Genomic DNA, 11932 nt, shown 5'->3' on the forward strand with positions numbered 1-11932 from the left:
CAGATTTCTGAGTTCGAGGCCAGCCTGGTCTACAAAGTGAGTTCCAGGACAGCCAGGGCTATACAGAGAAACCCTGTCTCGAAAAACCAAATAAATAAATAAATAAATAATAAAAAGAAAGTATTGCACACTAGTTACACCAGAACGAATACTATTTTGTTAAATTGGTAGTGAATGAAAAAGAGACAAATCTAGCAGGATACCTAGTCAAAAAGAAAGAAAGAAAGAAAGGAAAAAAGAAAGAAAGAAAGAAACGAGGAAGGAAGGAAGAAAAAGAAAAGAGTAAGGATTTAAATCCTTTTGATATGTTGAAGGGAAAAGGGTCAGAAAAATGAAGAGGTAAATGATAATAGATCCAATAATCCCTGGAGAACAATGGATGGTCAGATGAATAAAATTGGCCATTGCACTGAAAAGAAATGATTGGACAAATATAATTAGGTTTACTTGCCTAAGGGGGTCAAACCTTTGACTTCTCTTTGAAACACAAGATCTTGCCATTTACCCAGGTAGAAAGTTTGCAAGTGGTTGGGTGCAGAATGCCTAAAGCACTGAAATTAAAAGCATCAGAAGAGCCATGCTGTAACGGTGCCTGCCTTTAATTCCAGGCAGAGGCAGGCAGATCTCTAAGTTTGAGGCCAACTTGGTCTACAGAGTGAGTTCCAGGACAGCCAGGGCTACACAGAGAAACCCTGTCTTGAAAAACCAAACAAAAACAAAAACATCAGAATAGCCTCTGACATAGTTGCAGGGATGGTGAAGAAAAACCAAGACAGGAAGCCCAGATCAGAAAATTCTTAAGACTGAAAGGTCTGCTGTGGTTTGCATCTGCAGCAGTAAGGGGGAAGTTAGAGAAGGAGGAAGCTCACACCTGGATTCATGCAATAGCACTTTTCTGGTTCCCCCCCTCCATACTCCCATACCACCATGAGTTAAAGTCTAAAGAGCTGTCAGGACAGAGCAAACTGGGAAGCAACAAATAACTTAAAATCCTGGGCTGGTGAGATAGCTCAGCGGTTAAGAGCGCTGACTACTCTTCCTAAGGTCCTGAGTTCAAGTCCCAGCAACCACATGGTGGCTCACAACCATCTGTAATGAGATCTGACTCCCTCTTCTGGAGTGTCTGAAAACAGCTACAGTGTGCTTACATATAATAAATAAATAAATTTAAAAAAAAGAAATAACTTAAAATCCTTTAATAACCCTTCATCACCTTCAGGTCCTAAATCCTTGGTTTAACAAATAAAACTGCTCAAAATCCAGAGTCTCCAGCATCTTTTCATGCTAGGTCTTAACTACCCTGCCCCCACCCAGTGGGTAGATTTCAGTAGTCTTTTAAGTTTCTTGTAACACTTTCAAAACAAAACAAGCCAGCGCGGCATCCTGTACCAACCCTAGGTTTGCTGTCTGAAATTAACAGCCTTCTGTTTGTGCAGTCACGTTTTGCCTGTTGGAGTGGAAGAAACCGTTCTCCGGCTCAAGACTAATTCATTCGATCATTAACCATTTGCCTCCATAGGAACTTTGCTCCAGGAGTTTTTGCCTCTTTTTCAACTGGCTCTTTTCCTTCAACAAACCTAAAGAACCAAAGTGTTGCCCTTTACTGACTGCGAACATGCTGGGTGTACGCTTTTGTTTCCTATCAGCCTATCTTCGCACCTGCTGTTCCTCTGGTCTGAACATAAACCTCTCCCTCTCCTCCAACTCCCAGCACCTGTCATCTGCTTCTGCCTTCTTCCAAGCCCTTCTCCCTGAAGTACATCTTTATCTCTAAGAAAGCCCAGCAGGAATCACTGCTTCCCTTTCAGCCTCTTCCATCTACATTCATAGTCTTCTCGTTACAGTTTAAATACCCTCGTGTACCTTCCAAGACACTAAGCTCCAAGACAATACCTTTCTTCCTTTGTCAGAAAAACAGCACTCAATATGTACTGAACTGCACTGAGAAGTGAGTTTTGGATCCCAGTGTCAACTGTACCACCAAGATACGACAGATCTATAATTCTGACCAAATCACTTGAGAATGCTGACAATTAATTAACGTTACTTGTGGGAAGTAAGGGTCACCTGTATATACTCCAGGCCAAATCTAACTTCTTGAAACTGCAGCAAAATAAAGTTTAAGGAGTTAGCCTGAGTTCCTGGGCCAGCAGTGTCTTAACTCTGTTTTCATTTGGTCTAAACAGAAATCCCAGGGCATGTGTGATGGCTCAGTATGTGTGTAGGTGGGCAGGAGTCTGCCACAGAGCCTGATACCGGAAGCTTCGCCCCTGGACCCCATGTGGAGGAGGATAGATGATTCCTGAAGGCTGTTCTCTGATCTCCACATGTGAATGCCTCCCCAGAATAAATGTAAAAATAATAATCAAAAAGTATTAATGAGGTGGTGGCTCACGCCTTTAATCCCAGCACTCAGGAGGCAGAGGCAAGCAGATTTCTGAGATCAAGGCAAGCCTGGTCTACAAAGTGAGTTCCAGGACAGCCAGGGCTGAACAGAGAACGCCTGTCTTGAAAAACAAAACAACAACAACAACAAAAAAGTATTAATGACAATAAAAACATGGCTCTAGAGCCCAGTATTTAAGAGCACTTGCTGCTTTTCCAGAAGACCTAGGTTCAATTCCCAGCCCCCACATGGAAGCTCACAACCATGAGTAACTCCATAGGATCTGATGCTCTCTTCTGGCCTCTGTGGAGAGCAGGAGCACACACGTGGTATTTAGATATACATGAGAGTAGAGAACCCACACATTTACAGATAATTATTAAATTTTAATAAAAGTAAATATGGAAACACAAATCACTGGAAGTAATAGTTTCAGTAAATGAACAGAAACCAGAAAAAAAAAGTGGGGTGCCCACTGTCCACTACATCCTTCACAACTGAATAAACTTTACAACTGAGATGAACCAAAGATGTGGTCAGATTTGTAATGAAGATGGTGAAGCAAACCTGAGTGAGGCAAGGCAATGATATGGAAAGATCTTGGGAGATTGTCAAGAGTATTTACGGAGCTGCTTTCCCTGTGAAACCTTTGGACAGGATGAGGACGTTGATCTCAAAGAAGTTTCTTAGAACACTCAATGGCTCACAGCATTTATTTCTTATGGGGGGCAGTGGGAATTGAAGCTGAAAAGAACACAATAGACCCCGTGACTTCAAGTTTAGCTAATGTAGCCCAGCTCTTCCGTGTGTACATGCAAGTATGCCTGTGGATGGGTACATGTGTATCCAGGGGCTCATGGAGGCCAGAGCCCAACCCTGGAGTAACTGTCCATGTTGTTTTTATAAATTTGGCCTTTTATTGATCCTGGGGTTCACCAATTAGGCTAGGCTGGCTCTCGGTGAGCCCCAGGATCTTCTTGTCCCTGTCTCCCCTACACTGGGATTACAGGCACTGCTACCACACTTGGCTTTCTATATGGGTGCTGGGAAATTGAACTCAGGGCGTCATACGTGCATGGCAAACACTCTACTGACTAAGCTCTCTACCTCTGTTTATGAGATCTGAGGTTACTTGATTACAGAGACCTTGTAGCTCAAGTAGCACTACATGGTTTTTATTGTATAGATAAAGAGAAAGAGACAAAGGTGTGTGTGTGTGTGTGTGTGTGTGTGTGTGTGTGTGTGTGATTTGGTTTTTTCAAGACGGGTTTCTCTGTGTAGCCCTCCTGGAACTCACTTTGTAGACCAGGCTGGCCTCAAACTCAGAAATCTGCCTGCCTCTGCCTCCCAAGTGCTGGTATTAAAGGCATGTGCCACCACTGCCCAGCTGCTTTAAGATACTTTTAATCAGGCTGGAGAGATGGCTCAGAGGTTAGGAGCACTTACTACTCTTCCAGAGGTCCTGAGTTCAATTCCCAGCAACAACATGATGGCTCACAACCATCTGTAATGGGGTCTGATGCCCTCTTCTGATGTGTCTGAAGACAGCTACAGTGTACTCACATATATATATAAAATAAATAAAAAGTTTTTTTTTTTTAAAGATATTTGAATCATTAGTAACTAATTCTGTGTGGCTCAGTACCTGAAAAACTGTCACAAACTGTGGTCTAACAAAGTGATAAAGAATACCTGGAATTTTAGTCACACCTGGTAAATCACACACTTGTGATTCCAGCAGTCAACATGTAGGGACTAGAAGACCCTGACCAAGGCCAGCCTGGACAGCCTTGTGACACTAGACCCTGTCTCAAAAGTGCCCTCCCACACTGCATGCCCATCCTGGAACTTTAAAGATAAGCATTTGAAAGTTCATGCATCCCCAGATATTTCTGGGTATTAAGCCAAGTTCTTGACACACGTGAAGCCAGCTGGCTCTAGGAAAGCATTTTTAAGTAATGCTGTAGAAAGATGAGAGAGAAAGCCCTTGCCACACCACTGGTGAGAAATGCCGGGAATTATGACTGAGAGTCTCAGCTGACTAAAAGCCATTTTCAGAGGTGGTGGACTATGCTAATCACATGACTTTTCCTGCAGTCAGGCCAAGGCCACACAGGCTCAGCTCTGAACTTTGACTTTATGTAGCTTCCTGTCGTTTTCCAAGCTCTGTTGTGCTGTTTTTGAAACCCACAACTTTCTGAAGTGTTCACCTCTGCTAGGGAGAAGAAAGAGAAAGTTTCTGATGACTGAAAAACAAGGCTCCATAGAGCCAAGGCCCTCAGAGTTCTAACATTTCACATTCACTAGTCCGGTTTATATAAACCCTGAGAAGATTATAATTTCACATGGGATTTACATGCTGGTTAAAGTTTTTGGTAAGTTCAGCACAGGAAGTAAAGATGTTCCTATAAATCTTTCTATTATTTTTCATAGACCAGGCAAAGGTTTTCAAAAACATTACAAGTTACTGCCTTAGTATTGATTTAACTCTGTAAAGGACATCTTGACTGACTTGGGAAGATAGGACTGTAGACTGTAGATACTTCCTATAAAGATTAGCACAAAGAAGAAAGGACAGTGAAATGAAATGCCTATGTACTAAAGGGGGGTATTTTTAACAGGATCTGTGTGTGTGGAGGCCAGAGACATCAGATGCCCCTGGAGCTGGAGTAACAGGTGGTTGTGAACGGCCCCATTTGATGCTAGACACTGAATTCGGAATCTCTTCAAGAGAAGTGCACATTCTTAACCACCTGGTCATCACCCCAAGCTGCCTCAGTGGGGGCATCAGAACGACTTAAATCTGAATGGCTCTAGCACTGAGTGGTGCTGGAAATATGCTTTGAGGTGCTGGGGGGAATCAAACAGAGGATCTTACTGCAGGCTTGGGAATGTTCTCAGTGACCAGTATGGCCATCCCACAGAGCAGAAGGCACCATTTTGCTAATGCCTCAGAAACGTGAAACGATTTAGAGATTTTAGTTAAGGTTTAGTCAATTGGTTAATGCAGCTAACGTCAAACTCTGAAACCTATTTGTTTCAGGTACACAGGTAAGTACAACTCAGAGCCCTTTGGTCTCCACCGCGGGATAGCGTTGAACTGGGAAATGGTGCCACCTACTGAATCATTGTTACCGAAGCAGCTCCACACCCAGGTCATTTTGAAGAATGTGTGATATTTGTTTTCTCAGAACTGTACATCTGAGCGCCGGTGAGATGTCTGTAGATAAAGCTGTTTAACCCCAAAACGGATGCCCCGAGTTCAAGCCCCTGGACCCACCTGGCAGACGAAGAGAATCAATACCTAAAAGTTGTCTGTGACCTCCTCCACAAGCATGGTGTGGTTTCCCCTGTGGAAAAAAAAATTTTAAATGTACATTTAAAAGGATCTTTATACAGCAAATATTATGTGATTTAACTTAATCTTTCCTTCCACTCAAAGATAAAAAGGCTGTCTACGCGTGTTTATCATCGCCAACACCTGTCTGATGACTAGCAAAGGAATTTAAAAGGTACGAGCCTATCACGAGCTATGAGCAGGACATCATTCTGCCAGTCCCTCCATCACATGTCTGGAAGAGGAACCAGGTAACCAGGTCCTGGAGTACTTTGGGAGAGGCACCAGCATAGACTTCTGCCAGAGCAAGCTGGTGGCTTACATCTTCTAGATCTGAGAGGACAGGGACTCAGAGACAAAAGTACAAGACAAGAAGGGTAAAGGAAGGGAGTAATTATCAGTCTCTGTGTGGCGAGGACAGGCCTCTCCTCTTGTCTCTTCACCACAGGTAAAGACTACCGTACCTAGGCCTTTAAATACTGGCTCCGAACAGGGGCAGGGCGTTGAGTAGAGGAACCAATTAAACTAGTTGCCGAGAGGCAGAGCAGCTGGTGGGACGAGCTGTGACTAACGAATACTTCACACTCGAATGCTCAGGGGCCCAACCTGCCCACACCTGCCTGCCTAGCAGTGGATGGCACCCACTTGTGCACACTTCAGGTTTGGTTTTTTAACTACAACATTTGTAAATATTTGTTGACAGCAAAGAAAGGCCGGTTTTACGAGAAGCTGAGCATGAATGAGACGTGGGTGGATATTTTTGAGTGACTAAGATGGCTGGGGTAACTCAACAAATAGAGGGGAAAATGTTTGAAGTTCTGGAACAGACTCAGACATTTAAAATGCAACAGTCTTCAAAAGTTTTTTGAAGCTTTAAAAATAATCATGGGTATTAGTATTTTTCCCAAATGTATGTCTGTGGACCACACGTGAACAGTATCCACAGAGGCCGGAAAAGGCCACTGGATCCTCTGGAACTGGAGTGATAGCCCATCGTGAGTGCTGGGACTTAAACCTGGGTCTTGTAGAAGAGCAGTTGGGGGCTCTTAGCTGATGAGTCATGTCTATGGCCCCAACACTGCAGACTTATGACAGGGACCAAAGGTCATGAAGAAATCACAGAAGAATGCTTGGAAACTGAAATTATGATTTCAGAGATTAAAATTCAGTAGAATGATTGAAAGATAAAAGCAAGAAAATCTTTCAAGATGTAAAGAAAAAAAGAATACCAACAGGAAAGAAAAGGAGCATAGTCCACACATATATGTATATATAACATATATATTATATATGATACATATATTATATATGATACATATCAGCTATAATAGATAAGGGTTTCTTATAAGGGTTTTCTTTTCTTTTTGTTGTTTGTTTGTTTGTTTTGAGGCAGCATTTTCCTGTATAGCTCTGGCTGTCCTGGAACTCCCTCTGTAGACCAGACTAACCTCAAACTCAGAGATCCCCTGACTCTGCCTTCCGAGTGCTGAGATCCAAGGCATTCACCACCACCATCAGGCTTAATAGGGGTTTCTTAAAAGTAAAAGGTGGAAGAAGAAATATTGAGAAAAATATTAAATTCCCAGAACTACAGAAGAGTTCTAAAGACTAAAATGACTTAATTACCCGCTAGGAGACCTTTGGTCCACTGCAGATAAAGCTGCTGTAAGCATTGTGTATAGGTGTCTGTCTGAACCCTTGCTCTTGGTCTTAGGGTACATACATACCTAGGAGGGGGATTTGCTGGGTCAAATGGGCACTCTGTGATTAACTGTGAGGAAGTGTCAGACTGTCTCTCATGGAAGCTACACAATTGTACATCCCAACAAACAATATTAAGAGTGCTACAGTGTCTCCACATCAACACTTGTTCTGGTCCTCTTTGGTTTTGTTTGTTTTTAGGGACAACCACTTACTGTGTTTTCCAAGCTGGCCTTGAGCATGTGGGCTCACGTGTACCTCCTACGTCAGCCTCCCAGCTAACTGGCTTCACAGCTTGTCTTTTTGATAACAGCCACCCATGTGAGGAGTGGTATATATTGTGGTCACACTGGGTTTATTTATTTATATTTTTGTGGGGGAGGATTCTTTTCTTAGTGAGTACCTTAGAAAGTATCACATTCCTTTTTTAAAAACTCAAAACATGCTGGGCAGTGGTGGCACACCCTTTAATGCCAGCACAGAGGGAGGGACGAGGTAGGAGTATGGGCAGGAACAGGCAGATCTCTGTGAGTTTGAGGCCAGCCTGATCTATAGAGCTGGTTCCAGGATAGCCAGGGCTACACAGAGAAATCCTGTCTTGAAAAACAAACAAACAAACAAACAAACAAACAAGCAAAAATCAAAACCTGCCCCTCCTGGGTGGTAGTGATATACATTTTTAATCCCAGACCTCAGGAGGTAGAGGCAGGTGGATCTTCGTGAGTGCAAGCCAGCCTTATTTAGAGAGTGAGTCTCAGGACAATCAGGAGTCATACAGAGAAACCCTACCCTGAATTTAAAAACAAAAATCAAAACCTGATAATGTAGGGCTAGAAAAATGGTTCAGCAGTTGAGATCCAGGTTCAAATCTTAGCACGCACACTTGAGACCCTCTTCTGACATCCTCAGACATGCATGTGATGTATATACATAGGTGCAGGCAAACACTCTTACACGTTAAATAAAATAAATCTTAAAAAAAAATAACCCTGGTATTGATACCTTTAGTGTCCCTGTGTGTGTGTGTGTGTGTGTGTGTATGGGTATATATATATCCCTAACATATCCACTTCTACCATGTACTATAATTCTATAACTTTTACCTCTCACAGTATACTACTTTGCATAAACCTGTTTTCATAATCAATAATATTTATATCTATTTGTATTCATTCTTCCCCTCCATTTTGATACAAAGACTCATTAAATTAGCCGATGGCTTCAACCTTGTATAGCCCAGGACATTTGAATTTACCATTCTTCTGCCCTGGTTTCCTGAGTGGGTAAGGCTATAGGACTAGGCTACAGGTCCAGCTTTAATTATTTGTTTGAGCTCCATTGCTTTCCACATCTCTGTTTCTTTTTGTTTTGCTTCTATTTTATTTTTAAAAAATGATTGGCTGTGTGTGGTGCCACACGCCTTTAATCCCAGCACTTGGGAGGCAGAGGCAGGTGAATTTCTGAGTTCGAGGCCAGCCTAGTCTACAGAGTGAGTTCCAGGACAGCTAGGGCTACACAGAGAAACCCTGTCTCAAAAAACCAAAACCAAAAAAACCAAGAGTGTAGCCAGGTATAGTGATACCTGCTCTATTCTCAACACTCGGGTGGCAGAGGCAAGCAGGTCACTGTGAGTTTGAGACCAGCCAAGTCAACATAGTGAGTTTCAGGTCACTTAGGACTATATAGGGAGACCTTGTCTAAAATAATAAACAAACAAATTAATAAACAAATAAAAGTATTTATTGTATGTGTGCACAATGGGAGAGTAGTGCATGTGCCACACTGGGCACGTGGACCAAAGGACTTCTTCGTGGGCATCAATTCACTCCTTCCACCTTTATGTAGGTTCCAGGGATGCAGCTCAGGTCACCAGGCTTCCATGGCAAGGATCTTTTGCTCAGTGAGCCACCTCACTGACTCACATTTCTTTCATGCAAGATTATTTTATTTTCTGCAAGGTGTACACCCTACAGGACATCCTTTAATTACTTGTCTATTGCCAACATAGATGTTTTATTTTACTTGAAACCTGTTGTCTTCTGTTTTTAAGATCAGTGGTGAGTTTGATGGTGGTACATTAAACTAGCTCTCTCTGTCTGTCTGTCTTTCTCTGTCTTTGTCTCTGTCTCTGTCTCTCTGTGTGTGTCTGTCTGTCTGTCTGTCTGTCCTGGCTATACTAATTGGGTCAATGGGCTACTAGACACAATCACTCTAACGCCCATCCTCAATGAAACTTGCTGTGCTTTATCATGGCTGTTATATTTTCATTCTTTATGGCTTTGTCAGGTGTGTGTGTGTGTGTGTGTGTGTGTGTGTGTGTGTGTGTGTGTATGTCTGTGTGTGTGTCTCTCTGTGTGTGTCTGTGTGTCTGTGTATACATATAACACACCCCTATGTTTATATTCATTATTTTAATTTTAAAATTAATCCTTATTTCATTCTGGAATTTCATTCCATTCTTTGTAGTAAAGGTCTAATCTACTAATTTCATTTTTTTAAAGTAGTATTATAAATTTTGTTTTGTTTTTTCTTTTTCTTTTCTTTTTTCTTTTTTCTTTTTCTAGACAAGGTTTCTTTGTATAGCCCTGGCTATCCTGGAACTTACTCTGTTAACCAGGCTGGCCTCAGACTAAGAAATCTGCCTGCCTCTCAAGTGCTGGGATCAAAGACATGCACCACCATTGCCTGGCTGGTTTTGGTTTTTCAAGACAGGGTTTCTCGGGGCTGGAGAGACGGCTCAGTGCTTAAGAGCACCGACTGGTCTTCCCAAGGTCCTGAGTTCAAATCCCAGCAACCACATGGTGGCTCACAACCATCCATAATGAGATCTGACGCCCTCTTCTGGTGCATCTGAAGACAGCTACAGTGTACTTATTTACAATAATAAATAAATCTTAAAAAAAAAAAAAAAAAAGACAGGGTTTCTCTATGTAGCCCCAGCCCTAGGAGACCAGGCTGGCCTTGAACTCAGAGATCTGGGCTGCAGGAGTGAAAGCTGAACTACAAGCCTCCAAGGATGGCAGTCCACACAAGACATGGATAGGGATATGACCTGCTGTATTCTGAGAGGGCAGGTGTGGACTCCTGTCCTCCAGGCCAGGTAGTCACAGAACAAACCACACATCATTGTCCTGTGTACTGCTTTGAGTGCTTGGCTTGTGTCAGCTAAGCACAACCAGAATCCTTGGTGAAAGAAGTTGGCATTGGGTGATAGCTGTGAAAATGTCTTCAAGCTCAATGGCCTGCATTTGGGAAAAAGAGACATAGATGAGAGGGAAACCATGAGGCAGAGCATGAGGAAAAGGAAGTGACCAGAGCCTCACAGGAACTCCGGAAACTGGCCTTACCAGATGCAGAGTTTGAAAACATGTTGTCTTTAGGGAACAAAAAAGAAAAAAGAAAAAGAAAAAGGAAAATTTAGCAGGAAACCATGAACTGTTTTTTGTTTTGTTTTGTTTTTTGAAACAGCAACATAGCATATTTGCAACACAAAAATTCTAGAAATCAAGAATTATAATACCATATCTGGCACTGTGATGCAAGTCTTTAACTTCAGAACAGGAAAGCTTCTATAGGCATCTTAGTTTCTCATTTGCCTCCACAGAGTCTGCATAGAATATGAAAAAAATCCTGCTCCCAAATAGCCCACTTTGGGCCCTAGATCTAGATTGTGTCTTATTTCTAATTCCTACAAAATTACAAGATGTTTCATGATTTTTAAATCTCTTTAGTTATCTGCAGTGGGATAGCAAGTATCAATTATCTAGCCCAGATGTTCTGCCTGTGTGGTCTTCTCCTAAGGAATTATGTATGCAACTTCGAATGTGTGCTGATGTCTCAGTTTTATATCTTTGTCCCCATCTTGCCGATTCTGTATCTCCACCCTGTTATTTCATGAGAACTCCAAGCTCAAAGAGGCATACAATCAGATTTATATCTATGTGTCATTTGAGTCTTACATCCAAAGTTTTACCTTATGCATTATTTTATTTATGTATTTATGTATCTATATACATATGGGTATTTGCCTGCATTTATGTCTGTGCACCATTTGCATACCTGGTGCCCACAGAGGTCAAAAGAGAGGATTGAATCCCTTGGAACTAGATTGACAGCCATGTGGGTCCTCTGCAAGTGCAGCCAGTGTTGAGCCACCTCTCCAGGCTTACTATTGTTGTTACCATTATATCAGGCATTCTCTGGCTGGCCTGAAACTCTCTTTATAGACCAGGCTGGCCTTGAACTCAGAGATCTGCCTGCCTCTGCCTCCCAAATGCTGAGATTATGGTCACGTGGCCCACACTCCACAAAACAAGATTTAAATGAGAAATATACAAACAAGTGTTGTTAGTGACTTTATCTCTGCTATTGATCATTAACAGAATTTTTTAAACCAGTACAGTTGTGCTCACTTTGCAGTACGTATACTAAAGTCAGACTGATACAGAGAAGATTGCACGGCCTCTGTGAAGGATGACACACAAATTCATGAAGCGTTTCATATATAT

At 42.2% G+C, this 11932-nt stretch overlaps 1 non-coding gene across 1 annotated transcript; it reads left to right on the top strand.

Moving 5' to 3' along the window:
- The first annotated feature begins 11828 nt into the window (after positions 1 to 11828).
- LOC115031975 lies at positions 11829 to 11932 on the top strand. Its single transcript, XR_003837633.1, has one exon. It is a non-coding gene; the product is annotated as a U6 spliceosomal RNA (small nuclear RNA).

The sequence above is a fragment of the Mus caroli genome, chromosome 9 (genome assembly GCF_900094665.2).
Source record: "Mus caroli chromosome 9, CAROLI_EIJ_v1.1, whole genome shotgun sequence".
NCBI classification, from domain to species: Eukaryota; Metazoa; Chordata; class Mammalia; order Rodentia; family Muridae; genus Mus; species Mus caroli.